Source organism: Protopterus annectens, chromosome 12.part0, assembly GCF_019279795.1.
Source record: "Protopterus annectens isolate FY-2018-M chromosome 12.part0, PAN1.0, whole genome shotgun sequence".
Lineage (NCBI taxonomy): Eukaryota > Metazoa > Chordata > Ceratodontiformes > Protopteridae > Protopterus > Protopterus annectens.
The window spans coordinates 1,424,589,743-1,424,615,300 of NC_056746.1; positions in this window are offsets into that span (position 1 = coordinate 1,424,589,743).

A 25,558-nucleotide genomic window follows, 5' to 3' on the forward strand; every position below is an offset into this window, starting at 1 on the left:
CAAATCCACTTTTAATCCCCCTATGGACAAACATGTTGCAGTGTTTCAACAGGCTGTCATGAAAGATTTACATTTCTATTCTAATAGCTCTGATAATATAAGAAATAATATATCCTATAAGGAACAACTTGCCCTGACCAGACTTAAAAACAATAAGGATATAGTTATACTCTCTGCTGACAAAGGGGGTGCGGTTGTTGTCATGGACACCGATTATTATCGGGATGAGGGAAATGGACAATTGTCCAACCATCATCATTACATGAAAATGAGCACAGATCCTACACCCTCTTTTCAACAAGAAATTGGTGATTTCCTACAAGAAGCAGTTGATGCTGGCATTATTTTTGACAAAACAAAAACACATCTCACGGTCAAGGATCCTGCAAAACAATACCTTTATTTGCTGCCCAAAATTCATAAATCTATTAACAAACCACCGGGCAGACCGATTGTATCTGGCATTGGATCCCTGATGGAACCTTTATCTATGTTTTTAACTGAGAAACTCAAACCACTATTATCATGCATCAGAGCCAGAATTCAAGACACCACGGAATTCTTACAAATTGTCTCTGAATCGCAACTTGAACCCGGTTGGCTATTATGCACTTTGGACGTTAAATCATTATATACTAGCATTCCACACTGGGCAGGACTGATGGCCCTGGATTTTTGGCTGAATAAAGCCAACATCTATCCCCCTGGATTGAACACACTAATTGTATGCATGGCGGAACACGTTCTGACTAAAAATGTATTTTATTTCCAACAAGATTGTTACTGGCAGATGCCATGGGAGCCTCTTTTGCACCAATTTATGCAGACCTATATATGGGGTACATTGAAGAGCATATCATCTATGATGAATTGCATAATGTGTATCTACCGGAAATTGACATCTGGAGGAGATACCTGGATGACTGTTGGCTTGTATGGAAAGGAGGTCCCGACTATCTTCAAGAATTTATGGAACACCTTAATGGAAACATGTGGGGGACTGAATTTACTGTGGAATATTATTTGAATGACATTCATTTTCTAGATGTCCATTTACAGCGACAACCTGATCACACACTTAAAACATCTGTACATCATAAATTTCCACAGTACAATACCCTGTTACATGCCAACAGTCTCCATCCGAAACACATTATTAAGAACATTCCGAAATCTCAGTTTCTGAGAATAAAAATAATATGTTCATCGGAACAGGATTTAAATACACATCATGAGGATTTAGCCAATAGATTTTTGGCCAGAGGATATCATTGGGATACAATCAGTTCTGCTGCACAATGGAGTAACATCCAACCCAGGGATTCATTGCTAGTTTACAAGAAAAAAGCCAGATCCAATAATCCAGACAGATGCAGATTTGTCACCACATATGGAAGAAACAGTCACAATCTTATCAATATTATTAATACACATTGGAACATACTCAAATCTCACCCTCTTTTGGAGGGATATTTAGGAGAACGTTGTTATTTTTCATATAGGAAGGGCAAAACACTAGGTTCCCATTTTTCTCATTATAAAAGGAGTATCATGGATGATAACTCTTGTATGCAGAGAACATTAACAGGGGACAAACTAGTGGGTACATATCCCTGTGGCCACTGCAGTTTTTGTGGTTATATATTCAAAACAAAAAGCTTCACAAGCAAAAATACTGGTCAGTTACATGATATCAAATTCTTTGGAAATTGCAGTTCAGACTGGATTGTTTATCTAGCTACCTGCACGTGCCAGGCATTCTATGTAGGTCAAACATCTAGACAATTTTGTATCAGGATATCAGAACATTTGGGAGATATTAGAAATTGTAGGCCAACAAACGTACTATACAGACACACCATCAAGCATCCCACAGCCAAATTTTCATTTTGTATTATTGATAATATCATTGGAAATCGGGCATTCAAAACAGGATGGCATGACATTCTTAACAAAAAAGAGAAAAGATGGATAGTTAAACTCGGTGGGCTTTTCCCACCAGGGCTTAATGACAAAATGTGATTTACTTAAAATGTTTATTTATTATATTTACTTTTCTCAAGTATTCTCACTTCACATTGATGTGTGTTTACACTGTTAAGTCAATATGACTTATTGACATCATTACAGTGAATTTCATGAAATTATGTCTAATTGTGCTAACCATTTTTATTCTATGCAGCACTTATCTTCTTCACCACACCAAGGTAACATTTATTTTCTTACCAACTGATATTAATGATAGTTTGGTACAGTTTAAGGTGGACAATAATTTTCTTTGCAAACTTTCTTTGTATGCTTTATAACTAATTATTTTTATTTGTAATTTAACTAATGATTTTTCTTCCTTGACAGGAAGTGATGTCATTGCTTCCTTATAGGGTATATAAGGAGCAGTTCTTATGCTGTCTTTGTAACTACTGATGAAAGCTTAATAGCTGAAACCGGTCTAGTTTTTGTGCAATAAATTCTATTCATTGGAACCATTCGAGGTGCTGGCTTTATTTTCTGTATTGGTCAAACTAGCTTGGTTGCCAAGCACCATCCGTACTTGCTAGCTTGCTTTCAAACTATCTATATCAAACAAAGCTCCTCATTAGCACTCTTCAAGAAAAATCTTGATGATTGGATGGGAAATAGGAAATCCACCCCGGTGATCACTTCTGTGGCTCAACTTGACAGTGGCACAGTAAAATAATTTTCTTGGGTGGCAAAAGCCAGGGTACCTTTCTGGCTGGGCTTGTATAGGCCCCAGGGCTGACAGCCTAGAACCTACCTATGAACCTATAACACATATGTTAACTGACATTCATTTATGAACTGTGTTAGATTTGAAAAAATGCCATTTTACTTTTAAATTAAAAACAAAATTTGCCATGAATAAAAGCAGTGCAACATGATGCCTCATTTGATTATTAAACAAATGTATGTTTTTGAATGTTTTTTATTGTTGTAAACAATATACACATTTTAGAAGAGAGATAGCACATACAATCTCCTGTGCATTTGCAATAAATAACTCTGCCCCCACAATTAAATTAGAATAGCGGATGTGATAGCAAAGAATTAGTATACCATGTTGTAAAAGCAGGGCACAGCTTTATTGATTCCAATGGCATCAGTAAGTCTTATATGGTTGCAATATAATGGTTATATGAAGGCTGGTTTGTTTGTTTGTGTCATTACTGGAAATATCTAGCTGGGCTAAATCCATTTTCACTGCAGTCATATAGACAAAAGCTGTAAGAGCAGTTGTTTATTTATTTTACATTTGTTGACCGAGATAGTCCGACTGGATTCATGTCCATTTTCAGCGGAGGCCCAGGGAGAAAAGCTCTATGATAAGCAGTTAAGATTACAGATACAATATATACAGTAGTTACATACTTAAGTTATACAAATTCCAAGGTTAGAGATAATCTCGGGTGTAAGTCTGGATTGAGTAACACAACTAAGCTAAATTATAGTTACTAACTCATAGTAGAGGAGAGTTCCTCTGGTTTGATACATTGACATAGCCAGTTTAGTGTCAAATATTGTTTGAGTCTTATCTTAAATTGACTCAGGGTGGTAAGTAAAGTAATATCATCTGGGAGTGAGTTCCTGGATCTACCTGCAGAGTTGGCAAAGAGAGAGTCACCCACTGAGTTATTAGTTTTGATAGTCTGAACTAGCAGTCTGTTAGAAGATCGAAGAGGTCTGGAATTGTTATAGGGGGTGATGATGTTTTCAAGTGCAGGAGTATTGTCCGGATTGTAAAGGATTTTATATGCCATTATCAATTGGTTATACTGGATCAAGCTGGGCAGTTCTAGCCACACAAGCTGGTTTAGATTGATACAGTGGTGTGTCCTATGTCCTATAAGGCAGACCAGTGGCAAATCGGGCAATGTGGTTGTAGCAGATAGAGAGTTTATTGAGGACAGACTTGTTCAGATTAGAGAGTAAAGGGGATGCATACAGAAGAGTTGAAAGTAGGTGAGAGCGAACTATGACAATTCTAGCAGGTGGGATTAAGAAGGCTTTTATCCTGTAAAGTGACCCTAGATTTTATTGATGGTTTTGACTGATGGTTTGATTAACATGCAGGTCAAATTTAAGATTGTTATCTATGATAACACCTAGTAGTTTTGCAGAGGTGTCTGGGGAGATTATAGTGCCATTACTGGATTTTATGGTAAAGGTAAACGCAGTAGATCTATGAGTTGGTGGGAAAAGTAACAGGTTCATTTTTTTAAGATTTAAGATCAGACGACGACCAGAAAGCCAGTTTTCTATTATGTTGAAGGTGTTCTGGGTAGTTGACCATAGTTCAGTCTAAGAGGTGGCCAAGCAGATCAGAGTGGTGTCATTAACATATTGGATACAGCTGACTTTTGGGATAACAGTATAAAGGTCATTGATGAAAATGGAGAACAGAAGGGGCCCTAGTATAGTACCCTGGGGTACACCAAGGGAGTTGGCTAGGAGATTAGATAGTTTGTTTTGCCAAAAGATAGCCTGCTGTCTGCTACTCAGATAAGATTAGAACCATTGAAGGGCTTTAGTATCTATACAGAATGTTTTAAGGGTGTGGATTAGAAGCTGGTGATCAACCATATCAAATGCCTTGGAGAGATCCAAGAAGAGGGCAGAGGATATGTTATTATTGTTGCGATTATGGATTATGGTGTTGGAGAAGGCTAGGAGGGCTGAAGTAGTGCTGTGGTGAGGTCGGAAGCCATGCTGGGAGTTTGACATAATGTTATTCTGAATTAGGTGGTGCAACAGTTGTCTATGAATACATTTTTCCATAATCTTTGCAAGTGGAGATAATATAGCTATTGGCCTATAATTAGATAGTTCAGTAGAGCTACCTCCTTTGTGAAGTGGGATTACATAGGATATTTTCCAGATGGTGGGGATTTTGGCTTCTACTATGGTTTGATTGATTAGTAGAGAGATGGGGTAAGCAATGGCATCACCTGATTTTTGTAGATACTTGGCAGGGAGTAGATCAGCACAGAGAGTAGTTGGTTTTAATTTTTTAATCAAGGTACGGATAAGTGAAGTGGCAATTGGTTGGAATCTGAATGAGAGTTGGTTACTAAGGGTGGTGTCCTCAGGGCCAGGAGAGCTTGAAGGCAGTTGGCTAGCTAGGGCTTGGATTGTGTCTGTTAAGAATCGGATAAAACTGTCTGAGACTTCCTCAGGTGGTTTATCAATGTTGGCTGCAGGGGTTGGGGTGAAAGTTTGTCCAGGATGTAATAGTTTATTTAAACCTGCCCAAAACTTCTGAGGGTTGTTTTGATTTAATTGCTGTAGGTTATAGTAGCAGTTTTTTTTGTCTTGTAAAATGGATTTTTTAGTCACATTCCTTAATTGCCTATATTTAATGTGATCTTGTGGGTCTTTTGTAGTACACCATAAAGCCCATGCATTGTTTCTAAGGGTGATTTTTAATTTGGACTCTTTGAAAAGCCATGGTGCAGTTTTTGCCTTTATTCTTATTGAGCGAACAGGTGCATGAGAGTCAAGGATCTCAAGGAATTTGTTGTTGAAGTATACAACTGCTTCCTCTAAGGGGAGGTGTTTTAGAATTGACCATTTACATGAGTTTAGTTCCTGTTGGAAATTGACAAGGTTTAAGTTCTTTTTGTTTCTTACCATTGTTAATTTAGATTGTTAATCATACTTAATCATGATATGGAAAATTGCAGCTATGAAATAATTCATAAATGTAAAAAAAATGGTTAAAGTGAAAAGAACTAAAAAAAGAATAATAAGCAACATGCTTTATATAGATTCATCTCACAGTGCAAGCGTCAAAGTCATAATTGTTGTCATGCAATTTTGCCATTTTCTCCAAATCTGCACATCTTCACAGTTAGCGCATATATAAATATATCTATATATATATATATGTGTGTGTGTGTGTTTGTGTGTTTGTGTGTGTGTGTGTGTGTGAGTATGTATATATATATATATATATATATATATATATATATATATATATATATATATATATATATATATATACACATATAGGGCAGCAGGTTTATTGGGCGGAGCATCTAGAACATCCATATCTTGAGGTACAGGGAGTATTGTCTCTCTATAAATCCTAGTTACTGTACAGGATAAGCAGTTTTTGCACTGTCTTTTATGTGTGATTAAATGTGTAAGTTAGGTGTTTTACTCATTTGTGTTTGATTCTTGATCAACAGAGAAGTGATAAATAGCAGTATATCCATTCATTTAGTTTAAAATGCCTTTCAATGAGTTTCTGAATTCAAACTTGGCAGACGTTTGCAACAGTTTTTGTGGAGGCCTGCTTCACAACATGCCAAGAATTGTTATCTAACAACCTTGCTAGAGTTCAGATGCTCACAGAGATGCTCAATGACATCAGCAGAGGTGTGCCCCTGCTATGACCACAAATAACACCATAACAGATTATTTTAAGAAGGTATTGGAAGAGGTATTCACCATTGTATTTCTGTAGAAGTTTTGAGAAGAGGTACTGGATGGAAATAGAGTGAAAACTTTTAAAAGCAGTTAATGAGTTAATGTATCACCTTTGTGCAGGGAAAGGCACAATCAAGAACTTTATTACTAGTGAGTATTAGACTGTGGACTTAAATGCAGCTTTCAAGAATTCGAGGCTGAATTTGAAAATGAGATCAGTCTGAGTTTCAGTTTACAAACAAATTTTTGGACCACATACATGGTAATAGTGTGAGATGTGAAAAATTACACTGTTACTGTAATAGCGAAAAAGCTGAGTGCTGAAAATCATTACCAACAATTTTGTGAAATGAAACTCTAAAACAGCATTAAAAGCTGGCTGTGACATTGACATGTTTAAATTGAATTGGTGAAGGTGTGAACATATGGCTATGCAATGTGTGATACACCTAAAAGGACCCCTGCAGATCCAAAAAAACCCCTCCTACATCATCATATATAAGGACAAAAGCATGCCCTGAAGGTATGTCTGTAAAGTACAGAGAGACAACATATGAAATATACTTACATATACTGTAAGTGTAATGTATGAATTGTCAATCACTACTGAGTCATAGTGATGTAGCTGAAGAGCATACCTCTATTCTTGCCATCTTTCTGTATATAATATTGATTGTCTGCATGTGCAGCTTACCTAGCTTTGAAAAATACCACAAGATGAAATGCCAGTAAGGCTCCTTATGTTGATATGGCATACTGGGATACATGTCAGTATGCAGAACTGTTCACAGCAGAAATCAATAGCTGTAGTCATGATGGTGGATATGCATCAACACAGTGAATATTAGTGCATGTGTGTGCACTTTCTTTCCTTAATTCATGTTACATTGAAATAAAATGTGTGTTTTTCAATTTTTTGTTTGCAATAGCTGATAACTCCAGCTGAAAATGCCTGATTTTTATTGACTATACACTTATTCATAGTTATATTCTAAATGCTGTCATATTTTATATTCATACCCAAGTCAATGGTTGAGTAGCCAATGCCGGCATTTATATTTTTATGTCTATATGTTAATATGCAAGAAGTTTTATTTGTAATTATCTTCATATCTGTATAAATGTATCAGTGTGTTATAGCAAGAACATAAGCTGTGACTGTGTTGTTACTATAATAATAACAATAATAATAATTATAATATCCATTTGTTAACAAGGTAGGCCCACTGGACACACAGTCCCTTTTCAGGGATGACCCAGAAGTAATTTCTGGTTAAGTGACTTGCTCAAGGTCACACGATAGGCTGACAGAATCAAACTCTGTACCACATGAACTTCAGTTCACAGCCTTATCCGTCTATGCCTACTGACAAATTAGTAATTATGAGCCCTTTAGTTGAATAGGCTGTGAGAGCCATTGTGTCGCTGGGTAAGTTATCCATTGTGATAGATTTTGACTGTCTATATTCATTATTAACATGTACATATTAGATTTAATATTAATTCAGACATTCAAGAGAAGTACCAGGCCCTCTCCTGTAGTAAGCTATTATTAAAATACATGTAGCTTTGAGTAAGTATGCTGCTGAATATATCTTAGCAGAAGAATTTTATGTTCTTAAGAAGAGTCCTGGACTCAGGTAGAGGGAACCAGCAGATAAGGCAACTGTTAGATGACAGAGTAAGTGGAGTTAATTCTGTGGGGAGTCCTGACTACTCATTAGTGGTAATAAACATTAATGCTGCAACATGTGGCACTTGGGGAAGTTTACTAATAGCTTTTATTTGTTCAGATCTATTCCTTATTTTTCTAGGAAGACCTAGTCACACACAATACATACAGGCTAGTTAAAATTAGTCTGTACATGCAAGGATGTACCTCACCTTTTTAGCTGCCATACTTTACTTTACTTGTGAGGGCAACTGAGTGAATATTGTCCATGAAAACCTGTGACATTTTATATGTGTGCATATAGCCACACTGTGATTCATATTAATGTGGCTAAAGTCAGGATAATGTGAAAGCTGGCATAGCCTATGACTAATACATACATTAAATATTGCAGATGGCATAAGAACTCTGAATATGTATCCTCATTGTATGTATGTGACATAGGGTCTACCTGAAAATATTGAAACACCACATCAGTTAAGATGAATTCATCAAGATGACATCTTCAAAATCTGAAAACTAGAACACCTGGATCATCGAAAACAAACCCCGGGAAAAGAACCCACTCAGCCACCACTGTGAACATTGCCCTTTTCCCACTATAGTGCAATCTCGAAGTTGGTATATTTAGTTAGCAGAGATGTGGTGGCATAGCCCCCCCCCCCCCACTTTGGAGGGTTTTACTTGCTTCATTGTTTTTTTTTTTGTCCTGGTGGCCAAGTGGTTCTTTTCCCAGGGATGGCTTTTGGAGTTCCAGGCATTCGATGTTTTAACGTTTCAAAGATGTCAACTCAACAAACTTATCTTTGATGATGTGGTGTTACGATATTTTGAAGTAGCTGCGTGACATTACATTTCCTTGTGGCTGTTCATCAGGAGTTTCTGAGACAAAAAGGTACACATTTGCATGTTTACAGCTTAGAAGATTGACCACAGCACCACTGACATACTGAATGCACAAAAGAAACAGAGAGTGCACCACTGAGGGGTATAAGAATAAAATGCATTCACAGGGCCATTAGAATGTAGTGTACAAAACATGCTACACTAGGTGGATCTGTACCAATAAATTTCCAGTTCTGACATTTTTCCAAAATGTAAACAAAGATGTGCCCATATGTGTTTAGGTTCATGGTACATGCTATATAACCTTCTCTCCTGCATGTTGTCATCATCCATTGATTCTAATATAAAGCTTCCCTTTACATGACACATTTTCCTGTGTTTAAGAAACACATTAATCAGGAATTCCCCCACACTGCGTAAATAAGATAAGGTGTATCTAATAATCAGTGTGAGCAGTCTGCCTTGCAGTGTTCCTTACATATCTCGATGTAGGTAGTCCACATCTGAAGAAGTATATTGTGTATAATGCACTGAGCATGCTCGGTATACTCCACATTTCCTTGGGTAGCCCAAAAGTCATAGACTCTCATGGGTACAGCTGTGTTAATAAATCATGCTAATTGCTGGCTTGCTTCCTGTATAGGACCTGGCATGCATCATACACAAACAGTTTAACATGTCTATGAGCAACCTGCTCAACTTGGGTACTTTCGTCAGGTGGTGAATTTACAATTACATTTGCTGCTTATGTTGACAAACTGCACAATGCCAATAATGTTGTTTTCTGAAGTTACATATTTTGTGCATGTCACTCTTCAAAGCCCTTATCTTTGACCTAAAAGTAGCTAGTAAATTGATTATTGTCCAGTAAATAACATATATGGAAGGGCTTTTTTCCCCTGATAGTGTTAACCTAGGCTTTGGGTTAGGCTTTCATTGGTCGTAGGTTCATAGGTTCATAGGATGATACTAGGCTATTGGCCAGGAGGCCCTTATAAGCCTAGTCAAGAATCTCGCCCGTGTTCCCACAAAGTCAACACCTGTTTCCCCTGTCCAGCAGGGACACAAGTGGGATCCCAGCGGCATATTTTCTGTTTTCCACCCAGTCGTCCAGGTTCCTCTTAAAGAGGGATAGAGGAGTACTCTGCTTAACATGGAGAGGAGGTCTATTCCATGGATGGGGGGAGTCTCTGGGACACAAATCATTCCCACCAACAAGTTCTATTAATGTCACAGACCAGGTTTAGGCCTTGTGTGTGGGTTGCCCATGTGGATTTTGACTTATTGATATGCAGCAACTCCATCAAAGCTGGGTCTGAGATGGCCTTGCATGCCAGACACAGGTCACCTCTGAGCAGTCTGGATGAGACCGACTAGAGGGACAGTGAATTTAGCCTATCTGTATAGGATAGGTGTCTGAGACCCTAGATTTTCCTCATCAGGAACCTCTGTGGTTTCTCCAGTTGTTGCATGTGCTTGGCAAAAGGTACATGCTGAAGGGGGCATTGAACTCGATAATGGGTCTGATAAGGGGAGATTACAGGGATGTTGTTACCTCCTTGTTCTTGGATGATTCACTTTCTCTATGTGGATAAGAGACAAAGCAAAGCCAAATCATCAATAGTTAAAGTGACCACTTTACTCAAAAAAAATTACCATCCCAGAACTAGAGAGTTACTCATATAAAATACTTTTAACATATTTAATTTCTAAATTTACTTCCAAGGTCAGGCAGACTCATGGCTTAGGTATGGTCCAGCTACTACTGAAAACAAAACATGGCTTGCCTGTCTATGAGTGATGACAGAGGTGCATTTATAATTTTGTCAGTAAATCTTAATATATTGCTCCAGTTGTATTCTTGTTGTGACTAACAGGTCCAAAGAATATTGCTTATTCATATCAAAGATGGTATGAAGAAACCCTATCACCAAGTATAGTGTTACACAGACACCCAATCCCATACAAGAAGCCTTTGCTTTGGAAGGATCAGAGTACCAGTATAAGACAGTAGAGGTTTACATGCACACAGACATATATGCATTTTAAATACTGCATGTCATATGCATTTCAGTTGTGTAATAAATGAAACGTGTATCAAATAAAGTATGTAACATGATGACCCTAGAGATTGTAGTTCCATCCTTACATCTGGTCATGGTTTCTGTAGATTTGCAATGGTTTCTTGTGTATGTATGTTTTCTTTTTACATGTGTACTCCATTTTCCCAATGGGTTCCAAAATATGTTAGTTCATATGCTGTCTGAATTGTCCATATATATCATATTTACACTTGGTCTTGCAGTCTGGGTCATTGTAGAAAAATCCTGAAAAGGACCAGTTCCCTTACCTGGTTATCAAGTAAGTAACTGTTTATTTACTTACATGCTGTATTTTGTAAAAGTGTTATGTGTCAGATAATCACAGAGGAATTAGAGGAGAACAGTGACAGAAAAGAGCAGGATGAGCTAATTGAAGGATGCGATTCAGACAAGTTGACATGTGACTGGTGCCTGAGAAACTGCTTGCACGAATACTTGAGCCAGCGTGAAAAAAGGCCAGTCAGAAAGTCTGAGTAATTGAGTCATGTGTGACTGAGTTTCTGAGTGGCTGAGTCTGCAACTATGTGAGTGCATGAGTGTGAGAATGTTGGAGCCAGTGAGTGAGTGAGTGCATGAGTGAAGGTGACTGAGGCAGTAAATGAATGAGAGAGGGTGACTGAGTGCACAAGTAATTTAATAAAGCAATGAGTGTGAGTCAGTGAGTTAGCGAGTGCATCAGCAAGTGTGAGTGGGCAAGTGAATGAGTTAGTGAAGGAGTAAGACTGTGTGTGAGTCTATGTGCACGTGTGAATGCTTGCTTGAGTTACTGAGTCAGTAATGAGTGCAAGTGAGAGTAAAAATTACTGTGTGCAGGTGACCAAGTCTATGAGTATGCAATTGTGAATGAAATATGTTAAAGGGTATGTTAGTGAATGAATGTGCCTGAAGGAGTATACAAATGAAAGAGGATGAATGCATGCATGAGTGAGGATTAGTGAGTGCCTGAGTATGTGTGGAGTCTAGTGAGTAAGATAGTGCTTGTGTGCATATGTGTGCATGTGTACATTTGTGCACATGCAGATCAGTGACTGAGTCAGCAAGTGATTGTGTGAGTATGTGTGAATGAGTGAGTACTGAGTTAATGTGTAAGTGTCTGTGTGAGTTAGAAAATGAATGACAATGAGTGTGCATATTGTTTTCCTGTTTTGTTTGAGGGCTGCAAGAGAGTTTGCCTCACTAGGTGATTGCAGTAGATATTCCTTATGTAGAACACGAAGACATTAAAAATCCACAAAATGTGAAGGACAGAGCTATACTTAAAATTCCAAACTGCAAATATACTAGAGTTACCTGAAACATACCACTTCCATGAGAAAAATTAATCTGGTTATACATTGAGATAACCGGAAGTATGCCTTTGGTTGCCTCTGAAACCCCATCTAAATTATAAGAGCAGATATGTTTTGATATGATAGCAACTAGAGGATTTGTTTAGTCACTACTATTTTATATGCAACTTTGCATGGGAAGGTAAAATTCTTCATAGCCATTACAACATCCATTTTCTCATTTTCTCATGAAGTTACATTAACTAGAAAGGACTAAAACTTTGCAATGTTGTACAGATGGATTGATGTCCCAGCAACAGATCACTAGCTATATATCTGTGATGACATGTAATGATAGAAAGGATAGAGCTCCTCTATTCATTTATCTCTTATACACAATTATTAGATCAACATTAAAATTTTCATATGCTATGTGGTTTTCCAGTAAACAATACTTAACAAACCAAGTTGAAATGGTACAATATAAATTGGCTAAGAGAATTTTGGGTTTTAGATTTCTGGGAAATAAATCCAGATTCAGATTTTTAAAAGTGAGTCTTAATGTTTGTTGATAAATATTTGCTTGTTAATTCCTTAAGCCTATCAACTGGGCATAAATTCTTCCCTTAAAAAGGTATAAACTGAATCAAATACTGTGAAAGGTGTCTTAAATAGCTAATGAAAATTAATTGTGAAATGAGCTTCAATATGGAATTCATGATAACAGATGTCAAGAAATACATTACCAATGACAGTCTCAAGAAGGAAACAATTTGTTTGGACTATGCTAACAAAATCAAAAATCACAGAATTAATCTATAACTCTGTTTGGAAATGCACACAAATGTATATAAATAGTGATAATAAATATACACCAGTAGATTTTTCGAGACTATTGTAATCTGGCAGTAAGTGATATACAACTTCGTTATTAGTTCACTATTCTATTTTAATGTTTTTTAGATTAATCAATAAAATATAAACATTTTGACTATGTGATATTGTCCTTAAATAAATAAAACCTTCAAAGATTCTTACAATAAAATTCCATTCTCTAATAATCTGAATACAACTTAAATATAAAAAATGGCTTCCAGAACAATTCACTTTATTCACTAAATTGTGAAGCACTTTCTCCCCATACAACTATCGGGACTTTATAAGAACAAACAATGCATACAGACCTCTCAACCAATTGGGGACAAATTTCAACAGAATCAGGGACAAGTCAAAAAAAAAATCAGGGACAATCAGGGACACTTTTAAAATATTAGTGCTATTAACCTGAAACATTGACAGAATCAGAGTATATGAATTAATACACACTTTCTGAAATAAATAAGTTTATAACTCTTAATTACTGTCATTATTCATTAAGTGTAATTCACCACCTTTCCTCCAAAAGTCACTAGTTTTAGGATGGATTAAAAAAGACAGAGTTAAAATTTGAGTCAAAATCAGGGATGTCCCTGAAAATCAGGGACAGTTGAGAGGTATGAATGCATAGAACACAAACTTTTTAAATAAAGTAGTACAGAAATCGCATGACCCATTATACCCAATCAGCTGCCAACATTTCCAATTCACATTCATTCAGAAATATAAAAAGAATGAAATTATAATATTCTTGAACTAAATACATCTTAAAACCCATATCTTCTCACAAAATAAATACATATTTAAATGGTTTATATATTTTTTTAAATAGTCTGAAACAATAGTGATCCATTCCACTCTTGAAAGTGCCAGCATCTGTTTTCAATTGCCATTGGAACTCATTTTCCTCCAATACAACACTCCAAGGACCCTCTCAGATCTTGTACCAACTTGCCAAGGATAGAAACCAAAAGTACATGATTTGGTGACTGTTCAATGTGCTTACATAGGGTGTTATATGCATATCCTTTTTTTCACATCATTGATATGTTCATAAATCCTGTCTCTAAGTGATCTTTTAGTCTTCACTATATAAAACAGGGACATTGGTTACATAGAGTTATATATCTATATCTATATAATTTCTTTTCATCTGCAATTATAGCAATTATGACTTCTAACTCCACCATATCCAATGATGTCTGTTTCTCATTTACAACACATGAATGTGTATGTCCTGTAATTTCCTTTATGATTTATAATATTTATTTCTGTGTTTTCTATTAAGTTTTTTTAAAACTTATGTTTTTTATACACAAATTGGGTACCTGTACCTTATTTTTTTTAAATGTCCCTACTCACATTAAAAATATTCCAATTTCTGTCCATAATATTCTATATTATCTGGGCATCTGTATTATATTTTAATACCATTGTCTTTCTAAATGCTTTATTTTCAATCTCCCAGTCTTTATCCTATCTCATATCATCCATTCCCCACAAAAGAGAGAGATTTCTACCTACACTTCATTATACACTACCATGAAAATGTCATTCACAAAACTGTCAGGATACCCAATCCTCCTAAACATCTCCCTTAATTTCATACTTTTTTCCCAAAAAGTCTCAAATGTAGACATCATCTATGGTAACTGCATGAGCTATCATTTTGCTAACCCTTTTTTTTGAAATTAAGGGTTACAACTACTATAGTACAGAAGTGAATTCAAGTAGATATGTTTTCTATAAACATTCAAAACAAAAGTCCTACTTGAATCTTCTTTTTTTATTTGAATATCTAGATAACACAACCTTTCTTTGTTGAAACCTCCAAAATTAAACTAAAAAGAATCAGTTGTATTGTTTAATGAATTCAAAAAAATCCATATTTGTTTTGTTCATGTGTGTTTTGGAGCTCCATGCATCTATGATTGCATGCAAAGGAAGGTCCACTATATCGTTATGGATTTTGGGGATCCCAAAACAGTTGGGATCTGTTGCTTCTCAGCTGTAAGAAATCTGTAGTCATCATTCATAATTTGTCCTTGCATAAGTGTATCATATAGTATGCTGTCAAGCCTAGCATAAGCAATATTAATTTTGTTCTTAGATTTTCATCATACATATCATCATATAATGTACACTGTATTTTACTAACGTAATTACTTTGATTAATTATCACAAGCCCTCTCTCACTGGCTGGTTTCATAAGTCTAATATCATTGTTTCCACAAATACTTTTAAGTAATTTTCTTTCATTATAATTCAAATGATTCCTACCTATGCTTTATTCTGCAATAATTCCCCGATATCATACTTAAAAATATTTTACATCAGAAAGGTTCTTAACAGAGATGTCTTTTTTTCCAATTTTGGATTGCTATCATAATGCTTTATGCACTAGAATTGCTACAGTTTTGAAATGGATTGGCATAAAGCACTATAATGATTGTGTTGGGAAAATTGGTGGGTAGCAGTTCTCTTTTTATACAAAGGATATTTGGGTTGCTAACAGCTGTTAAGCTCTTCTATTAATTAACATTAGGCAAAAGTTCCCCACTTTAATTTCTGGCTGTTAGCAATATTTGCAAATAAAGTAAATGCTCTGTTCTTCCTTTAACAATAAGAAGGCTGGAACACGGGATGAACTGATGCCCCTCTTTTGGAAGAACAGGAAATAGTGGACTGCAGGCTAAAATTAAGGTTTTATATAGTAGGACATTGGAGGAACCAAAACTACACTTAGTAGATTAATTAACGGGTAGAACAATATGTTGAACCCCTTTTCCCTTTCTTATGAAGACTGTCACATGATCCCTCTGTTTCTTATGAGGCATAACTCATGAATCTTTCCCTTTCTTATGAGGAATGGGCATATTTCTTTGGGCAGTTAATAGAGAAATACTATCCATAGTTATCACAATTTGTAAGGCCAAATGCTATACAGATGGCAGCTCACTCTAGTTCAGCTCTTTCAAAGTGGGTAGGCAAAAGAAACAAGATGGTGACATTGTCATGAGGAGGACAGAAACTATGTTATTTGAATATGGGGCTGTTCTAAAATACAGGAAAAGTTCACATCATCAGGGCATTATAGTGGGCCTCAAGATCCCTCCCAACAAAACAGACTAGAAATATGGGTTGTTTGGGATCTCTGAGAATATACCCATTGGAGAATTAGAATTAGAATTGGTGGCACTTTTAAACCAACATTCTTTGCATGCCTCTTTCAACATTGGACACATGCTCTAGCAGACTGAACACAGAACCAGATGAAATTAAGCTATCATTTTGGTGCATGGTAAAACAAAAAACTTGATATAGGTAAACACACAGAACAATGGTGCATTTCTGACATGATATAGGTCATTACATGATTATTGAATCAACACTAGATGTAAACAGTACCGATAAAGATTTAATAATAGCAATGTTTGTATTTACAGTCTATAAAATGTCCTAATACTGCTTACCTAAGAAATGCTGACTAAATTGGAGTAAGGTATCTCTTGTTTCTCTTTTTCTTTGATTTTGATTTCTGACAATATGATAAAAAATGAATTGTTGGTTAGATGAAGAGTGAACATTATGAATCTGGGATTGTATTTTTTTATTATTTATGATATGATGATATCTGTCTCTCTCTCGATATATATATATATATATATAAATATATATATATATATATATATATATATATATATATGTGTGTGTGTGTGTGTATATATGGGTCCACTATGTAATCTTGAAATACTGAAATCCCGAATTTCAGTATTTAAAAATTACATAGCTGAAAACTCAAAAGTTCCAAAACTGGCAGAAGCGCGAAATTCAAAATCCCGAAGTACAGAGATGTTGAATTTCCACTTCCACTCGTGCAGTGTGTGCATGAATGGGTGGAAGTTTAGGTAAGTATGTATGTGTAAGTGTGTTAGTTAGGAGCTTTAGTGTGTGTAAGTTTGTGTTGTGACTGTGATGTGTGTGTGTGAGGGTCTGTGAAATGTGTGGGTGTGGGTTTCGCTTGTGTGTCTGTGCGATCTCGGAGTTAGAATATATAAGTAGGGGGTGTGGGGGTGCAGGGGGGCTGCTTATCTATAGTGTGGAATCATTTATTTGATTGTGGGGGAGTTGTGTATGTGTTTATGTGTGTGCTGTATGTGTAGCGTACCTTTGGGATTTTGAATTTCGCAGTTATGCGGTTTCGGAATTTTGTGTTGTGGCTGGGTTTTCAGCTATGTAATTTCGAAATACTGAAATTCAGGATTTCAGTATTTCGAGATTACATAGTGGACCTGTATATATATTTATATATATATATATATAGAGAGAGAGAGAGAGATAGATATAGATATATATGATTAAAATAGAAATGTGCTGTGTTATGTAAAAAGATCAATAAAAAGTGCTTTTGATTTAAAAATGCTATAATGGATTCAATCTGTATGCAAGAAAATCTAGATGAAAAAGAAAATGAAGATATTTACAAAAGTGGGAAAAACTCTAAATAAAGAAAAAAGAGAATAGGAAAAAGATATACTCCAAGATTCAGTAAGCTGTTTTTTCCATGCAGGAACAGTGTAGGAGCTCCTGCATGGAAAATGGCCACCGAGCGATTCAGGATAATGCCGTTTTTCATGTGCACGAGCGGCCCTAGACTGTTCCAGCAAGGAAAACTGGCAAACATGCAAATACCCTCATTTGCTGGTGAAAACCATGCAAATGAGGTGATTTAGTGATGCAACAAGCTGCCAGGTCTCCATGCTAGAAAAGTGTCAGTGCAGAAATGTATCTGGAAAATAACTGAGTACATTTCTGCAACTGACAAAATGGAGGCATTACAGCTCATGAAAAAGCATGTATTATGTACATTAGACATGCCAATGGCCAAATATAAGGCCATTGGCATTAAAAACTGATTAATTATTATGAAAATTAAACTTTTTTTTTGGCTGATCTTGGCTGTTTAAGCATAGGGCAGAGGTGTGGAAACAGGATTGTGATGAAAATAATAAAAAAAAATGGGAAAACTCAATTTTAAGTTAAATCTGCATTTTACCATTATAGTCAATGGCATGCAGAATGTAAACAATATCAGGGAGCACTGGTTGTCAAGGGGAAAGGGTCAGTTTTAGTGCAGTAAATAACGACCTATACACTGGGGTATGCAAATGAGGGGAGTTATACTGAATCACATATTTCTTCAAAGTGTCAGCTTGTACCTAACAGTACTGTAGGTGCAGCAATACACCAGTGCAAGTCTAAGAGCTGGATGACTTCATAAGGGGGTGTGTCATGCTTGATGTAAGCTCATTGGAGCTCTGTGGCCTGTGTTTGCCCTTAGGTAAGTACAGCTAAGGAAGGAGGTGTATCAGATGTGTCTGAGCACTGTGTACATAGCCTAAATGGGTGTACGCACTGTGCACCAGGTTTTAAACATAAACATAAACAAAAAAAAAGAGGAAATGGCAGCACTGTTTACATTTCAGCACTGGTTAAGCATAGCATGCCTCAGGGCTTAAATAGGGATGGACTGGGAAGGGGAAACAGCAGTAGAAAGTCAATCAAGGAGAACTAGCATCAGTGGCAGGTGGAATATAACAGAATCAGCCAATTACAAATGCAGCAACCCAGAACACTACTATAAACTATGCAAACACCTTTCAGACTGTTTTTTTCCACATACTCTACACCACTGGTGTACACAGATGGGGGATTTTTAACTGGCAAAACTAACTAAAAATGTTAGAGGCTGTTGTTGCTCTACTCCATCAATATGTGCTAGAGACTGAGGGTAGTAAGGAGGAGAATGCTGACAAATGACCCACAGTGAGGAGGAGGAGAAGAGTGTACAGACCCAGGGTGTCCTACCAGGGCCTACATGAGCTGGAGATAGTGGAGCGTTATAGGGTGGACAGGGACATTCTACAACAAATTGTCCAGCTGTGCTGTCCCCGCCTCACCCACAGAACCAAGAGGGGGGAATCCATACCAGTGGATACCAAGGTATGTGTAGGCTTAAGAATATTAGCCACAGGTACATTCCAAAAACCAACTGGGGATATCATAGGGGCCTCACAGGCATCAGCATCCAGGGTAGTCCAACAGTTCCTGGATGCCATGATACCACATGCCAAAGAGCACATATATTTTCCCAACACCCATGAGGTGTTGTCCAGAAGTATGCATCTCTTCCACCATATAGCAGAATACCCTGAGGTAGTTGGTGCTATATACTGCACACATCTGCATCAAAGCACCTCCTGGTGAGCAGGGTAGGGTCTACATAAACCACAAGGGCTTCCCCTCCATCAGCTGCCAGGTCATGTGTGATGCCCAGGGCATTATCATGAACATGTGCGCTGGCAGCCCTGTAAGCTATCACAACTCCCACATCTGGCATTCCTCACAGTGTATCAGGAGTTTGCCAGGGGGGAACATCTCATATGGCCATCTAGTGGGGGATGCTGGCTATGCACTGGAGCCGTGGCTGATGACATCCATCAGAAAGGCACACACAACTGAACAAGAATGCCATAATGAGGCACACGCACAAACCAGTATCATTATAGAGCATGTGTTTGGGATGTTCAAGTCACAGTTCAGCTGCCTTGATATATCCAGTGGAAGCTTGCAGTACTCTCCAACTACATGTACACAAATGGTCACTGTATGTCCCACACTACACAATATGATCCTGCAGAAACAGCTGCAGCAGGAACAACACAGGGGAAGGCCACACAGCCACCCACCATTGTCAAGGCCAGCACAGGCACCAAGGGACTCGGAGGAGGAACTTTCTGAGCCTGCCCCTGTAAGCAGATGGAGGTGTGCCCAGTATGCCCTGTCCTTGGCAAAGAGGCAACACATAACACACACACACACTGACACTGTAGGGACCCAGGGACTGATACCTCTCTCTGACTCACACATACAGTAAAATGCATGCCAAACATGACACTACCTGTGCTTTACCATGCATAGGCAGTGTACTAAATGCATCCGACATAGTCAGCCCTCCAGCACCATCCTCAGTACTGGCTGAGCAACAAGGTAAGTCACCCTTCCTGTCAATTACTGAATGGAGTAGTATGTTCTGATAGCTGTATGTACGGTACAAATGCAAGCATGCAAGGGAATTGGGTGGCTTAATGGGATAGCAGCAGATAGCTGACAGCTATATGGGACAGCAGGAAATCCATAACAAATACTGGTGTCAACACACTAGGCAGTGGTACACAAGGTTACATCTCCCAACGCAGTACATATGATGGCCCAAATAACTGTGGGTGTCAATAGGTCACACACATGAGTGTCAATGATGGTCACATACCCACCATCAGCCTCACCCAACAGGACAGGTTGGGATGACCATAAAGAAAGGCCAGGATAAGGCCCCCAAATGATGGCAATGGTGAATATCCCCACTCCAGACCTACACAGACATACTACAACAGGTCTGGCAGTTGCAGTTTAGTTCTGAAGGGTAAGAAATCTGAAACTGAAATTTATGCCATTAAAATCTAATGTGTACTCTAATGATATGCCTCCTTTCTGCATGATAGGTCACAATACAATATGAAATGGAAGCCAACAGAGTAAATGAAATACCAGTACAATCACTGCAAATGTTTAAAGTCTTCAGGTGTGCTCCACCCCCCCCCCCACAATCCCATGTAGAAATGTAGTAACATGTAAGTTTGAGGAGTAATATCACTGGAGCACAGATTGCCAGAGCTGTCCCAATCTATATGATAGATTGTTGCATGTGTACAATATGCAGGAGCCAGTGTGGTAGGTTTGTTGTGTGTTTAATATTGTGTGGAAGTGGTCAGCATGTAGGCCTGGATGGTTGTGTCTCAGTGGCCTAGGTACAGTACTGTGGTCGACAGGGCCATGTTCCAACAACTGCAATCCCAACCACACTGCTTCTCAGCTACACCCATGTCAGCAGTTGTACATACCCACTGTCCAGATGTCAATATCTGTCACTGTCAGAAAGCAGGACACGCCACAAATTGGGGCCCATACATAGAAACAGTACAGAGGTGGAAGTACCCTACACAGAGTGCATATAAAATAACTGTCAGCTGCACACAACTTTGGAATTATACATAGAGGTTAGCATCACATTAGTTGTCCCTCTAGTATTGAATACTGGTTGTCTGAACAATCACTGGCAGACCACAAAAGGCACAGATATAAAATAATGACAGCCTGCCCATGTCCACACACAAGGCAGCATAAGGGGAATGTCCCAGGTATATCTGTGAGTCAGGTGCCAGTAGCTTCCATATCACGCATGCACCCAGCTCACCCCAGCATCAGCCACAGGTTTATCACAGGTCATATCCTTGCTGTAGGGAATGACTACAGCATGACCCCATCTTTGTATGTGAATACATACATGATGCTGCATGCTGAATAGGTGTCCAATGCAGGTGTGTCCCTAGCTGTAAGCAGCAACCTGACCACATCCAGACTCATGGATCAGTGTGAGCAGGAAGGACTGACAGGAACACCTCAACCACTTACCACTGTCACCCTAGGGTAATCCACTGGCTTGCAGCCTGGGAACGTATGAGTTACAGAATGCACTGGCCTGCTACAGATGGCCTGCAGCACTCTCAAATGGCCTAAAGTCCTCTGGCAAAGGCCCATGCCTCACCCATAGTGCCAATGTATGGAATGTCAGGGGGTCCTAACTAACAACCTAACACAGTAAAAAGAAAACAAATGTAAGACCATGCTGACAAATGCTAGTAGCATGCCTCCCCATGTCCTACTGACAGAACTGTGGAGCAGGCCATAAATACTGCTGGGATAAAGGCCCAACTATAGGGATATCTCTGAAATATTGGTTTCATAATTTTAGGAAGAGGAGAGAATAACAGAGAGGGGGTGTAGAAGCATGGATGACATGGAGTGTGTAAAGTCTGAAACTCTAATGTCTGCCAATACTACCCCCTGACTGTAAACCCATGAATGAGTAGCCACAAAACTGCTTGTAAACTACAATGTGAAGGTAAACTGACCAGATATATGAGTCCTGCCTCTGGATAACCTGGGTGTATCTGTACAGCTGAGAGGTATGGCCCCAGCAGGAAATGACCATTCTGTTAAGTTGAGAAAAGCACAAGAAGGGGATCCCCAGCCAGCATACTACCAGGTGCTGGACCATTTACACAGAACCAGCAGTCTATTGTCTATAACTACCACTCCACAATGGCAGGAGCATGCCAGAATGTGTAGTCTATGCCTCAGAATATTGGTCTCACCTTCATTCATCTTATATTTCCCTGGGGAATAACTGTGAACAAAGAATGATATCTGTCAGTAGTTGATGACATGATACATCACAGTGTAAAACAGTACATATGTCAGAAAATCTATGCTACAACCAACTATGTTACACAAGCAGCACAGACAGCAAGAGTTACAGTATCCCCCATATATTATGCCCATTGTGTCTCCATATTGGCAACCTATCTACAGATATCCTGCAGAAAAAGATTTCTAGGTGTAGCTGTAGCACACAAAATCCTGAACTGGAGTCCAGCTCTCCCTGGAATTAATCCACACACTCAATATAGAAGGTCATACTGGGCATGCTCCTGCACTTAGAGAAATGAAGCCCATGTCTGACAACACAGTGGACGATAGATATCTGTTATTCACAGATGTCTGTGCACGCACACCAAATTGTACACCATTTATACCTCACACACACACACACACACACACACACACACACACACACACACACACTAGATAGGAATACTCACACATATCTAAGGCCAACATAATATAATATGTCAAACACACACACCAAATTGTACACCATTTATACCACACACACACACACGCACACGCGCACACACACACACACACACACACACACACACACACACACACACACACACACACACACACACACACTGGATAGGAATACTCACACATATCTAAGGCCAACATAATATAATATGTTAAACATACACACACACAGAGATGTGGGGAAGAGAGAGAAAGACAGCGACATACAGAATCCCATTATGAGACCTTTCCCACCCAGTACTCATCCCATTGGCCTATATCACATGATGTGCTGATGTCATTCACTGTACAAACTCCTTTTGTTAGCTCTCAGCCCTATAGTCTCAGTGGTGCTTGTGATTGTGTAATGCTATAGTACAAATAAGTGTTCATGTAGCATTTGTGATCTCAGTCCTGTCGAACGTAAAGTTGTGTGAGAGTGTGTGTGTGTGTGTGTGTGTGTGTGTGTGTGTATGTGTGTGTGTTTCTAGATGAATGAGTTTAAGGCCATTCACACTCATTACACTTCCAATTGCCATACTTTAGCACTCCTGCTGATGTCAGTCACCCTGAAATAACCCTTTGGGCAGCATGCAGTCATATAAGCTCTGTGGCGCTTTCGATAACTGTGTAATACTATAATGTCGCAAACTAGTTAGATATGAGTTTTAATCCCAGTCTTGGCAACTGTGAAAATGTGTGTGTTTGTGTGAGGGTGAGTGTGCCTTTGTAGAGACATGATTTCGAGGCCAGTCACACTCACTACACTTCCCTTACCCCTCCTTTAGCACTGCTGCTGATGTCACTCACCTTTGAAGATACCTTTGGACAGCTCTCCAACATAAAAGCTCTGTGGTGCTTGTGATAACTGTGTAATACTATAGTGTAGCAAACTAGTTAGATAGGAATTCCAATCCTGGTCCTAGCAACTGTGCAAATTTGCGTGTTTGTGTGAGAGAGTGCCTGTGTCTTTGTAGAAACATGATTTCGAAGCCATTCACAATCACTACACTTCCCTTACCCCTCCTTTAACACTGCTGCTGATGTCACTCACCTTCAAAGATACCTGTGGACAGCTCTCCAGAATATAATCTCCATGGCACTTGTGATAACTATTTGATACTGTAGCACAAAACATTGCTTAGGCAGGAGTTCTAATCTGAGTACCGGCAATTGTAAAAGTGTGAGTATGTGTGCACATCTGTAGGTTGAAGTATTTTGTGTCCATACACAACCAATACATTACAAAGTGTAATACTTTACAACAGCTACTGATGTCACTCACCTTAGAGGTATGTTTGGAAACTGTTCTACCTGTAAGCGCCGTGGTGCATGTGATAAATGTGTAACAATGTAGTAACAATAACTGCATAGGTAAGGGCTTGAATCTCATTCCTGGCAAGTTTGTGTGTCTGTATATATATATATGTATATATATATATATATATATATATATATATATATATGTGTGTTTGCACCTTAAAAATTTTAGACCAATTTACAGCCAGTACACTTCTCAGTGCCCTACTTTAGCAGTCCTGCAGATATCATTCACCTTAAAAGTACCTGTTGGCAACCCAAAATCATGTAAGATCAGTGGTGTGTGTGGTAAATACATAACAGAAAGGTCTGAAAACATAGCTAGATAGAGGTTCGAACCTCAATCTGGGCAAATATAAATCTCTTACCCACTACATCACCCAATGCCAGTTTTTACAAGGGCTGGTGATGTTCCTCACCTTGGAAGTACCTTGGGACAACATCCATCCTATAAGCTCTGTGGTGCATGTTGTAAATGTGTAACACTGTAGTAGCAATACCATAGATAGATAGAGGTTCGAAACTCAGTACTGGCAAGTGTGTGTGTGTGTGTGTGTGTGTGTGTGTGTGTGTGTGTCTCTCTTTCTGTCTGTCATCAGTATCGTGTGTGAGTGGGTTGGTGTGATTGTGCAATAACAGGAATCATTGGGGGTGGGTTTTGCTAAATTATTATATTGATGACCTAGTATATGTCCCAATGTCCATATTACAAGGTCAATAGTTGTCAAACACCATAAAGGTTGGTGTAGACAATCCACAGCCCTAAATGTGTAGTGCCATGGGCAATGACTATGTGACAGTATGGAATAATTAACAATATAGGCAACCCTTCTAGTACTCAGAGACAACTCTCCACCCAAGAATCATAAACAAACACACTTGGCTAAGCATCAACGACTATATCAGTAGTTCTCCTGCAAACTGCCTCACAGATAGTACCCACGGTGTGATTGCAGTGGACTCCATGTCAAACCAATGACCAGACATGACTGGTGCCACACAGGGTACGAACCCATGTCCTCTCATGTTTGGGATCTAGCCTTCTGAGGTTCAGCAGGTGTTACAAAGGCACCCTGGCTAAAAATGATTGCATACAACAGTAAGGTGGGTGGTAGCATTCGCAATCTATGTGATGTTGACATCATGCACAAAGGCCACTTGACACTTATGACTGTTGTCAGAACCCTGGACATTACCTCAATGCCAAGAGATGTGCC